Source organism: Macrobrachium rosenbergii, chromosome 55 (assembly GCF_040412425.1).
Source record: "Macrobrachium rosenbergii isolate ZJJX-2024 chromosome 55, ASM4041242v1, whole genome shotgun sequence".
NCBI lineage: Eukaryota > Metazoa > Arthropoda > Malacostraca > Decapoda > Palaemonidae > Macrobrachium > Macrobrachium rosenbergii.
This window is the reverse complement of record NC_089795.1, coordinates 36,497,922-36,511,850: the sequence shown is the minus strand read 5'-3', so window position 1 is coordinate 36,511,850 and position 13,929 is coordinate 36,497,922.

Here is a 13,929-nt window from a genome sequence, read left to right as displayed (position 1 = left end):
ATGACAAGGCACAATGCTGCCGAGTAAAAAATGGGAAAATAAAAATCACAGAAAAGATAATACGAAGAAACAAGGTGATTAAGGTATGAAAAGAAAAACACAGAGGTTATGGTTAATATTAAAAGTTATTGACTACCAACACTGATGGAACTGGGGGCAACACATTCCTTTCTCAACCCAACGTCAGACGGAAACAAGAGAAGAAGGAAACGATTAAGAGAACGTCCTAAGTGATGGAAAAGTGCAGGAACAGGGAATAAGGGAAGCAGGGAAAGAGTTCCAAAGCTTAGCCAATTAGGGAATTAAAGTCACCAAAACAAGTGGCGCACACCCATATTAAAAACAAACTATTTATCTTTTTTATCTTTATTAATCATATTTTTTTAATATTAATAATCCAGCTTAAAAGGACATGACTTACAAAGCAAGTGGAACTCAGACAAACTCAATATAGTTCAAAAAATAAAGAAAAAACAGACGAATAAATATTTAGATAAAAAAACAGCTGACCAATCAGAAAATGAAGGCGCTGGTGCACGGCACTTCAGAGTAGCTCTACATACAGCACCTTTCAAACCTTATTAAAACAACCGTCTATAGTTCAGCCAAGACGACCGACCATCCCAATGGTTTTCATCTGAAGGAGTGAAGGACTTCTGACACTGGACAAGTGACACCTCAGTACAATGTGGAAGCCGATGTCCTGCAAGCAAGAAGCACCAAACATCTTTTGGGGCGCAGGCACTGTGTGCGCTAACTGAAGTTCCCTGTTTAAGCAGTGACTGAGGAGGATGGTCAAAGGATTACCCTACGGCGTAGGCCTATACAATAACCACTTCATTAGGGGAAAAAAGGATACCATTACTTCATCAAATCCTATCTATAAGATAGATCCAGGGGAAACTACATATATCTAAAAAGGACACCATTTTAGCATTGGTGAAACATAAGTATATCTTAAACAACATAAGGTGAAAAAAAACCTTCGTATCTAGGATAAAACCAAATATTCAAAATCATTAAATACGGTGTGACCTATGAATGGTAAATCATAGATAGGAGAAGCCTTGCATATTATACTACCCATTTCCAAGGGCAAGAATCGTGCCACTGGTGAAGACTTAAATTACAAAAGGTCGCACAACAATACTCTGTGGAGTGCAAGACATGATAAATTATGTAACAAACTGAGCACCAGAGAACGTTAAGAATACAGCTCTAAATAGTTACAGCAGTCAAGGACGACTAAAGGTGCGCCCATACTATAGTAAACCCTGTCAGAAACATGCGTCGACAACTTACCGCTCTCAAATCACAAACAGGTTGAATACAAATCAACGACGTAACTGGTTGTTTTAACCAGTGCTTCATATGATTATCCAGCATTTGCCAAACATTCTTTCTCCACTTACTGTCGCTGACTTGTTTTCAACCTGTTTGTGATATGGATGCGATATGTTGCCGGCGTTTTTATGACATGTTTCACTGCAATGTTGACGTACCCTAAGACACGCCTGATAACAGAATATAGATGATATACATAAACGAACGCGTAAATACAGACATGCATAAAGACACCAGAATGCATGATCGTAAGGATTCAGAGCACCGTTCTTGGATAACATTGACGAATCACTCCATTAACGCGAAAGCCTCTGGCAGAGTGATCAATTAACATCTGACACAGATAGCACTTCAAAGAGAAGGACATGTTTTCGCAACTCATATATCTCTATCACTTTACCCTACATACAAAAAAAATAAAGCATTAACAAGATTGAACTTCGGATTAAACTTGCATCATTCTGTCACTATGAGCGACACCGTAAACTGGTGGAGGATTTCCACAAAATAACTGTACTTCGCCTCCAAGTTGTTGAGCCTATGCACGCAGTGATGAGGTATAGACATTATTATTATTATTATTCAAAAGATAAACCCTTATTAATATGGAACAAGCTTACAGGGGCCACTGACTTGAAATTCAATCCTCCATAGAGTATGGTATTCATTTGAAAGAAGTTCCAGATGATGATAGAAACTACAGCAAGAGGTCAGCTATTAGAAAAGAAAGATAAATTAATAAAATAACTGGTAAACTGATAAAAATATAAACTAATTATCAAAATACTAGGTGAAATGTTTTTTGGTACGAATGCACGGCACCTTCGCTTGAACTTTTGAGGCTCTATTTGCACAACACTTCCACAGATACTCAAACTAAGTGTAGGCCGAATTAATATGCAGAGCAATCTCCATTAATCGATGGAAGACTTATGACAGATGTGCATTTAGAAATAAAATGTTCTATCTCATCGAAAAAAACCTGCTGCCTGCGGCCCTAAGCCACTAAAAACTACGTGCTGAAATCTGTTGTAAATGAAACAATAATCTTATCCACAAAAGACACAATTTAAGACCAGAGAGTAAAATATAATTTCGAAAACCTCTTTTGTATAATAATGGCCGTTAAACTAATCCAAATAATCACTGCTTCAAAATTATACTGTACATACATGCATACTTAAATAAATACTGCATAAATACACACACACACACACACATATATATATATATATATATATATATATATATATATGTGTGTGTGTGTGTGTATGTGTGTGTGTGTGTGTGTGTGTGTGTGTGTGTGTGTGTGTGTGTGTGTGTGTGTGTGTAGTATTTAAGGTAGGAATGTATGAAATGACTGCTGAGCTAACTCTCCTTTATGGAAATTTTGTTGATGTTGAATGTGAATGAAAGAAAAGAATTGTATGCTTAGCGCATATGATGTAAGTTTTGAGAAGTTAAGAAATGTGAAAAACCCAGAAAATATGGACTAATAGTTTGGTCATGAGGAAGGCGAACGGGAAAACCTGGAAAGGGCCAGACTGATGGTTTGGAAAAATCATTGTAAGTTTATGAAGTGGCTATGTTGTGGAAGTTTTTTGTACAGAGGGTTTATCGACGATCTTGCAGTTGAAGTTTGAGTATGGCAGTGACTGTAGTCTTGGTGATATATATATATATATATATATATATATATATATATATATATATATATATATATATATATATATATATATATATATATATATATAGACAGTTCCCAGGTTACGACGGGTCTGGGTTACAACGTTCCAAGGTTACAACGCTTTTAAAATATATTCATCAGAAATTATTTCCCGGTTTACGATGCATGTTCCAGGGTTACGACGCGTCGTACGCCTATCCGACGGAAGAAATATGGCTCCAAAACGGCAGAATAATAAAAATTTGGAGGTTAATTTTAAGAAAAACTCAATAAAAATGCAGTTTACTTCGTTTTCAATAAACCCAGAGCATTAAAAGTAAGGTTTTCTTATGATTTTTGATGATTTTCGACCATTTTTCGGTTTACAACGATTTTCAGCTTACAACATGGTGTAAGAACAGAGCCCCCATCATAAACCAAGGGACTGCCTGTATATATATATATATATATATATATATATATATATATATATATATATATATATATATATATATATATATATATATATATATATATATATATATATATATAATATAAATAGATTATATAAAATTTGCTTTCTTTTTTTAACATGAAGCTGTTATCTCTCACAGTGGGTGACTCCGAATAAAACACCAAGACTACAGTTACTGCCATACTCAAACTTCAACTGCCAAGATTGTCGATAAACCCTCAGCAGAAAACTTCCTAACCTGCCCTTCATAAACACAATTTTTCGGGAAACCATCAATCAGCCCTTTCAGGCTTTCCCCTTCTCCCTTCCTCATGACGAACTATTAATCCCATATTTCTGGGTTTCGCATTTTTCTTCTCAGAACTTCTTGCACCATATATACTATGCTGAATTCAACCTTTCTTTTTTTCATTTCGGACATCGGTTTCCATGAGTTAGCTCAAATGTTTCATGCATTCCACCTTCGTAATTTCCCTGGATAATAACATCTTTCGTACAGTTGCAGTTACAAATTTGCAATGCCAAAAGTGGCAGTTAATTGCAATGAGTTAATATATTATTGTTTCTTGAAAATATTCTACTATCTTTGATAATAAATAATAATAATAATCTTTTAACACCCTTTACCTTCCCTTACTTCTAATCTCTAACTCACCTGTTCTCTCATCATACCCTCATCCTTTACATTTACTCACCGAACACAGGAAATGCAAATCAGCTGTCTCCAGTCTCCGACCTCCATATTAATATTCATTGCTCTATCTTCCCAGTTTCCGTTTACCCTTAAAATCCTAATATTGCTATTCAGGAGTTGCGACCTTTACTGCAAGTACTTATAAATTCATTATCATCAACATCGTTACTGTAATTGTCATTGACTGTTACTATAATTATCATTAATTCTGCTGCTACTCTTTATATTTCGGTTGGCATTAACCTAAAATTTAAAAATACCTTGTACCCAAGATGCAAAAATGCGTTAATTTTCAGTCCTATTGTTAAAAAGGCTTAAAAGTACACTGCCACCCACATTCCATAACAAAAGCATGAAGGAACTATATTTACTCATACAGTACGGTACACTCTGGCGATGTAACAAAACACAGTACTATTTATAAATGAAACTGTAGTCCGCAAAACTAAAGGGAAAATACTTTAGTGCTATATTTAATTATACTGTTACAAACACTGACTCTTGAACATAAAACATTTACAAAATAGTAAAAATATTAACCATGAGATTGTAACTGTCATTTTTGTATTGCAATTTAATGGTGACTGAACGAGGATACCTGTAGCAACTTTAAACATACATACATGCATAAACACACACACACAAGCACACACGTACACACATGTATATAATATATATATATATATATATATATATATATATATATATATATATATATATATATATATATAATACCGTTCTCTTATATATATATATATATATATGATAACGTAACCTTGTTTACGTGGGAAGGTTTTCGGCAGGATTTGAATCTGAATTTCGATCAAGTCTTTGCGCCTAAGAAAACCTTAGGACAGAATCGATGCAGCAGCAATGTGGAGACTTGTTGGGGATTTATGGCAGAGAAGATAAAAGTTGAAAGCGAATAAATATTAATGATGACAGTGAAGCATGAGTTGGAATACTGCCAGGGAAACAAGAGCGCGTGCAAAATTTAGAGTGGCTGGATAAATATAAATTTTTCTCCAATACAAAAACAAACTATGATGTCATTCTCAACATAAGCCAATGCAGATATATAATGAAATAGAATACAGAATTTAGGCCAAAGGCCAAGCTCTGGGACCTATGAGGTCATTCAGGGCTGAAACGGAAACTGACAGTTAAAAGGTTTGAAAGGTGTAACAAGAGGAAAACCTTGCAGTTGCACTGCGAGTCAATTGTCAGGAGAGGGTGGAAAGTACGATGGAAGAAAGAGAATATGAACGGAAGTACAGTAAAAGGAATGAAAAAGGTTGCAGCTAGGGCCGAAGGGTCGCTGCAAAGAACCTTAAGTAATGCCTACAGTGTACCACACGAGGTGCACTGAAGGCTGAGACACAAACGACGAGTTAATGGCAGACCCGTCAGATGTATACATATCAACACAGACAATTCCGTATCATTTAAACAACTCAAGTATTCAGCTTCTTTTGCCACTGATCACAAAAAAAAAAAAAAACACAGGCCACCAGCCCCCACACAATCCTCATGTCTTATTCATTCTTAACTATGAAACTCTTCATTCCACAGAGGACTACCCAGGTCAAACATTGCAACATAACAATGACCAAAATCTCGCACAGGTGATCGATGAGAAGTTTCTACAGACTTTCAAAATACGTTGCCATATCCTTTAGCATTCTGAAAGACATTGCCATATCCTTTGTTCTCTAAAAATTGCATAATTTTTTATCTCTCTCTAGAATAGAACAGAATACAGAATTTAGGTCAAAGGCCAAGCGCTGGGACCTATAAGGTCATACAGCCCTGACAGGGAAATTGACATCAAGAAAGTTAGCAAGGTGTAACAAGAGGAAAACCTCGCAGTTGCACTATGAAACAGTTGTTAGGAGAGGGTGGAAAGTCAGATGAAAGAGAGAATATGAACGGAGGTACAGTAAAATGAATGACAGAGGTTGCAGCCAGGGGGCGAAGGGACGCTACAAAGACCCTAAAGTAATGCCTACAGTGTTCCACACGAGGTGCACTGACGGCACTACCCCCCACTACGGGGTTTCTCTCTCTCTCTCTAGGGATGAGTAGACTGCCGAGGAAGACTGGCAAGGAGCGTGGGCATTGTGTAATGAATGATATAAAGCACGCCCAGAATAAGGGGGAAAAAATGACACGACCCACCGTTGGTTTTACTGCCGCCGTAATTAAATTCCATCTCCCCCAGAGTTGTGACGACCTACGCCGTCAAGTTGCCTCTGCAACCGCAACAAGGGAAAAGAAATTCTCAGCCACTGCTTCCCAGCAAATGCACACATCCACCAGTAAGAACAATCAGACATATATGCATTTTGATCCTCACGGTTTTTACGTTAAAATGTTCAATTTTCTTACACTCCATTTCCAAATAAACCTTTTTTAATATAATAATGTTCAGTTTTCTTACACTCCGCTTTCAAAAAACTAACACTTTATAAGAACTATTACCATTTTATTTCAAAATGACCCTTTTTGTGAGTGACGTTCATTTAGAATCAGTAAATGCTGGCCCTATAAAGCGTCTAGAAATACTGTATTTTCTGGAATATCATAAAGTTAACCTCGATTCTTACAGGAAAAATGTGCATTGTATGTCCTTCACAAATCTCCTGATGGAGACGAGAAAAAACTTTGGAAAATTATTAGTGACGACATGAATGGGCATAGGAAGAATCGATATCCATGGGGTAAGGTTTCCAAATCTATGAAGGACATAAGAAGAAACACTTGGGGAAACAATAAAAAAAAAATTTACATAAACTATTCCAATCGGAAACTTGCGCTTGAAGCCTTTAGCGCCAATGTATCTAGCTAGTGTGTGCTACTCTCTATAACATAACGTCATATCCATATTCTCTCCAAATTGCCGAGCGCCAGAGGTGCTTCATTACCAATGCCTAGTGAAGCAGGAAGCAGGTAACACTTTCGCCTGCCTCTCTGAGAATGGATGAACGGATGTGAATGAATCAGAGCGAATGAATCCTTTAGGAGCCCCCTCCCCCCCGCCTTCTGATGATTAATTTTCGGTGAGTATCGACAAAAGAACTTAATGGTTAGTTCCCATCGAAACCATCTTGCTATCACGTTATTTGTTGTTGACATTTAGATGTATATAAAAAAATTATGCAAAGATTTGGGGATTATGCTAGTCACTTTCTATTAAACATCAAAGAAAAAGTAGATGACAGTGTTTCAGTAACTTCGCTCGCTCACTGTCTTAGTGTCCTTATCAGATGTACGTCATCTACTGAGTGCTCTTTTTCCTTTTACTTTATACTTAGAACAGAGTCTTCCATATGCATGCAATGGCAATGTCAACTGGATGAATTTTTTTTTTTTACACTGAGATCCATATCACCAAAAAGATCACCCAAAGTGCATCTAACTTCAGGGGGCAAACAATATACATTTAGGCTAACCATACATGATTATATTATTTCACCACTATGTGACAACTGCCGAATTTTGTGGGTGGTAGTAAATTGCACTGAAGCCTAAAAGCTATACGGCTATCCCAAGCCTATTGTGAAAAATAATTATAATTATTATGTGAACTGTGTCCCTATAATATGTCATTCAACTCTAATAACATCAGATGACGAAGCTTCTCTTCTGACGGTATGTCCACACTGCAGTAAAATATATCATGAACACACACTGGTAACTTATCGCACACGCCACATACAGGCTGAATGCAAGTCAACAACTGACTGGCAGTCTTTCCCAGTGCTTCATAAGATTATCCAGCGTTTGCAGAGGAGTCATTATTCAGTTAGCCTACAGTCACTCTCTTGCTTCCAACTTTTTGTGACATGCATTCAATAAGTTACCAACGTGTTTTTATGATTTTTCACTGCAGTATGGACGCCCTTAGGTTCGTCGTCAGTAGTCAACGTACTGGGCAGATAATTTTTCTCTCCCAAAACGAGAGTCGATCTTTGGCTGCAACACAACGAATATGGGCGCCTTCGATTTCCCTACCCCTACTGAGCGTTTTAGTTACATTTAAAAAAGGCTGTAAATCAGCTTGAAGGCGTCATGCACCTTTTCCTTATTCTTTTACAATAATATTTCAACACCGTTTACTGGTCTAAAAATTTACCTATCACACAGTTTCATCGGCATTTTATATTTGTTTCTCTTTTTTATATAGCTATTCCATTCCGTATTAAACTGCTATCATATGAATTTTTTTCACTTTATAAGTAGCACATTATATGCAGGCAATCTCACCTGGAAACAGGAGATAAAGACAAACCTCCTTCACTTACACTTAGGCGTAGCTTAGTCATATCTGAAAGGATGATCCAAGTAACTGCTTTCGTCTTACGGGCAGGCTGACAATAAGAAAACAGTCATTATTGAAAGAACTCACGAATCTGCAATCCGCACTTGTACAAAGTTGGCTGCTGACACACCATGCGTCATGCTTTATTTCGGCTTCATTTGTGTTAGTAATTTTAAAGCATCACTGCAGAAGCCACAGTGACTAAAAAATCACCCTAACTGACCCTTACCATTACGGGAAGTAAGGCACATGTAGGTACTAATGTCAAAATCGAGACCAAGTTTAAAACTGTTAGGAAAACTGTTTACTACACATTATTACTGTTATGAACCGGTAAAAACCCAGAAACAAGTCTAAAGGTCAAGTGGTGGAAAATACTGTTCAGTTAACAAAACCATACGGTCTATTAGGGAGAAATTATTTCCAAAAGGGCATCATGTCTGGAGTATAATTTTCTGAACAACATGGCTAACTATTTGAATAACTTGGCTATAAGAGGAAATGCAATGCCAAAAGTCCAACTGATGAAGTTTCGTGGCGCAAGTTTTCTTGTGTCATAACCTGATCTTTCTACAAAACACAGTAAACAAAATAAGTAACAAAATTATTAAGGAATAAAACATAAATGACTATGCACTGACAGTGCTTGAGGGAAAATTTAGCTGAGCTCAAGGTCAAATAGTACGTACAGATTTAGTTTCCCACTAAATTTATTTCCATTTTCTACGATGTTTGGAGCGTATAGTTTTCTATTAACTTCGTCATTTTGGTCGGAACGCTGGGCTACTGTACTACAAAGTTTAATTTAATTTTCTATCAGGATTTTATGAATTTCTTCAAAAGTCACCGTTCAGTTAGACAGCTTACTACAATCACAATAACGGAACCAAGTAGGTAAAAGCTGGTTCTGCAGGATCATTGTAACAATTTATTCTCTAAATTGAAAAACATGTGCGGTGTTACATTAACTGTAACGGATACCCGTACTGCATTTTCATTATCACCGTACATGAACTATTATGGAATTTACGTAAAAATGCTGTAGCCAACCAAGTTCATTTGATTTTCATTTTATGCACAACTTTTTCATTAAATCAGCCGAGACTGCTTATGCATTAATTTCACGACACAGAATTGCGACTGGTGTGTATTGCGTACATTTTCATTTATTGGCAGCAATCGTCACGTGCGCATAATAAATTTAACCATATTGCATATATCGTATCCTGTAACTGATATCAAAACAGCAATTCAACTTTTTAACTTATATAATGGAGTATTTGTTGACCTGATCGTCTGGTAGATGAACTGTGGGAACATTAGAATATCTTTGAGAATCTTATGTGCCTACTGTGCACTTCACTGCGCACCAGCAATAATATTCCTCTACAGGGTGAATGTGCCTGTGTCCTCATCAAATAATTAACCTGCGTATTCACAAAGTGTAAGATAGGGAGTATATTTGGTGTATCTTACTTTTAAACCTATAATCAGGCATCTTATTGTGATATTGACGAGATGAAGAAACTAAAACTTCTTATTCATGGATGTTGCCACTTCATTCTGGGGAACTCTTCAAGTCATACTCAGTCTAATGTGGTTCCTTCTATATGTTCTGCGTTTATGGCATTTACCATTAACCAATGACATATGCTTTCTAAAACCTTTCTATGAATCAGCCTCTGGTATAAACCCTTCCATGATTTGCCAGCTAAGTGGTAGTTAGCTTTGTCACATTTTAACTTTATCTAATAATGGGCCAAACAAGTTTCAACAATGTCTGATTTTATTATGCATTTTTTGGTGATTTATGAATTTTCCAAGAATATTTTAAGAATAACACTGCTTCGTTGCATTCTTTTAAAATATGAAGACTGTGGACTTTGTGAAATGTCAGTGTACAAAAAAAAAACTGTATTTAGGAATGAATGCTCTACAGCCTGTGTATTTAAGTTTCTAAAAATGGCAATTACAAAAAATACGTTTTTTAAGATCAATTTTTTGTGATTTTGATGAAAATTTTTGATTAATCATTACAACACCCCTTTCGTCTAACAAATCGGGGAATCAAGGTGGGACTCCATACTTCCAAGGTTGGGAAAAATTATGAGGGGGGAGCAGGAAGGCCAACGACCACCCATTTTCCATGGGTATAGCTACGACGAACAACTAACCACATGTCAGGTTCGGCTGGAGGGTCCAGGGAGCAAAGCTTCTCCCTGTTATAAAAACATCCAACACTATCAGAAATTTATTTCACAATCGTACTGCACTAATAATAAACAAGTTAAAAATGCATCGAAGTTTCTTCGGCGCAATCGAGATTTCTGAACATCGTATAATCAAGGCCACCGAAAATAGATCTATCTTTCGGCGGTCTCGGTATAATGCTGTATGAGCCGCGGCCCATGAAACTTTAACAATGGCCCGGTGGTGGCGTGCCCTGTATCGTTGCCAGATGCACGATTATGGCTAACTTTAACCTTAAAATAGAAACTACTGAGGCTAGAGGGCTGCAATTACGTATGTTTGATGATTGGAGGGTGGATGATCAACATACCAATTTAAAGCCCTCTAGCCTCAGTAGTTTTTAAGGTATGATGGCGGACAGAAAAAAAGTGCGGACGGACAGACAAAGCCGGCACAACAGTTTTCTTTTCAGAAAACTAAACGTAGCATTTACTGTAAATCCAAGGCAGCCTAGTAAAACACCGCATCCTTGGTGTGGTTATACTGTCCAGGTATGACACTGCAACCTACAGTAAGGTTAGGATGTATTGTTGGTGATATTTTGGCCCTTTTCAATTTGGAAGGTTTTGGGGTCCAGGATGGTCAACTTGAATATTAAGCCTTATATTTATTCACATTTGGTTATGCTAAGTCCTTGTTACATAAAATTTAACTCATATTTTTCATGGCTGCACACACGTAGCATGCAGGCAAAAGTTACACGGCTTCTTTCGGCACTTTCCCGTGTCCTGGCCTTCCTTAATTCTTTCATCTGATCCTCTTTTATTCCACCGTTGCTCTCCACCCAAATCACCCGTTTCAAAGAACAAATCCAACGTGGCCTCCTCTTTCCTAACTAGCCTCTAGGCCTAGGGAGACAAACAAAAACATTTTATCCCCATAACTGGTTATGAATAGCCTACACAATAAAATGCCGGGCAAATGCAAGTAGGCCCTAGCCCACCACGCTGAACAAAAGGCTACCTAATGAGAAAAGGTTCTAAAACTTTTAAAACTGAACGATATCTAGGATACAATACTGACAACTACCCTCTTAGTTATGAACAGGCTCCCAAAGTTTGGCCTACTTTAACAATGAATGGGAGTACCCCACAATATATTTACCTTAACTGCAGCTCGTCAAAAACTGACCGGAATGAGTTACCCATTTGATGGAAGGTGCTTTTTGTCTCAATTACTTGATAATTTTCGATAGTCGCAAGCCTTGGCCCATGCAGTAATCATATGCAAATACAAATCACTTCCACAATCTTAAGCAAGTTACAACAATGTTGCCAAACTAACAAGCGACATCAACCATCAATGGCCACCTGGTTATCTTGGTTTAAGCTGTCTTATACCAGCAAGGGCGAATGCCATAGGGCGGAACTTATATACAGTCAGTTATGAAACGGATTAGCAATCCAGTTGTTGGCTTCCAGACTGTTCAGCCACCTGAAACGCCATAGGCGCCGTCTTTCTAGGCTGTGGCCATAAGGATTAGGGAAGGCGGGAGTGACCGACATGTGAGTGGGCTGTTTGGTGGTCGAAGGAAGTGAGCCAGTGGTCTCACCATCATACCACTCTCAAAATAATGAGTTTATTTTTTTGTTTAAAGTTGTACCAACATAATTATCACTGACCCGTAAATTATAGTGGCACCTTATGCCATAATAAATGCATAAATAAAGTTAAAGGATTGGGAGAAAATTTCAAAGGTAAGTTGATGATGCTCATTATGGGTTACGTATCGTCCAGAGTGCAGCGTTCAATGAAGTGGATTTTATGCGCAAAAGAATTGTATTTGACATCATTCAAACAATCACCACCTCCCAATATCGGATATGCGTGACAGAAATCACAAACTACCGTAATTTTAACAATAGGCAATGCAGGGTTTATGTAGCATGTAGCAACCTCTGTAAGTGCTTGCTCACTTGTACGTCATTTTCTTACTGAAAAGACTGCAAATAAATTCATCTCAGACGATTTTTGACGAAAATGTAGCCTACAGTAATAACTCCAAATAGCTCTAGTTTTGTACACTATAGCCTCCATTATTATAGCTTAAACTCGAATAGATATATTTTTTATGAAAGAAATTTTACCACAATCTAAGGTGCTAACCAGGTAGCAAACTTTGAATAAATTCAGTAGCCTGTAAAATGCGACATAACTTTACCGTTATTAGTCATTCTGAAGAATACGATCCCATTTCCCTTTTTTATTTAGCATGTTGGTGCTCTAAAAGCATGGTTGTGCTATGAAAAATGTTTGTAATTTTTAAGTGAATTATATAAAAAATTTAAGAATTTCATTCGTGGCAAATCTGAAGATTATGGCCCTCGTGTTTTCCTTTATTATGGGCTTAATGGTCTTGTAGAAATGACACCAAATTATGGACTGTTATAAAGTGCAGCGCCCTTAGACATTAGACTTTCGTTAATCAAAACATGTACGTATAATTTCGGCATTCAATAGGTTAAGGTCATCCCATACGTAGTATGGAAAATTAGTCTTATCACCCATACATATTTTAGCGTTAATGAGTACTTTAACTGTTCTATTATTTCGTGTATTAGTTTAGCAAGACCTCTGAAACCTATTTCTAGCCTCATAGGGATCACCCAAATCATTGTTCCTGAGGTTAAAAGCTAAGAAAGGTAGTGTGTAAGAAATAAGGCAGATAGAAGAGAAGGGAGCAAGTTAAGAGCGGGAGTCAAGGCAATTGGGTCCCCAAAGCATTGTCTAGAATGTGCAGTGTAATTTGTTCCATCTTTTACTGTGATTTTATGCAAAATCTGAATGACAGTTAGTAGAAATAATGAAGATATGTATGGAATGGCATTAAACATTCCGTGGCATCCATCCAAGCCCCTAGCCAACCTAACCTAACTGAACTTACTTGGCGGCTTATCGGGGATTAGATTCCGTCAGACCTAGTGGGGATCCCTTCTCCTCTCATGATGAGCCAAGTACTCCTCCTTTGATTTTTATTACATTTGCAACAAAGGTTTACCAGTCAATACCATTGAGAGTCGCAAGTGTCATTTCCTTCCCCTTATTCTTCTTTTAGGCAACCTAATATGATGTATGTAAATCAAAAGAGAATTTCTAATTGTTGTGTAAATGTCTCTGTACTGATTTGGTTTCCATCTGTCTGTTGTATACTCTCTTCTACTCAAGTCCTTATACCTAAA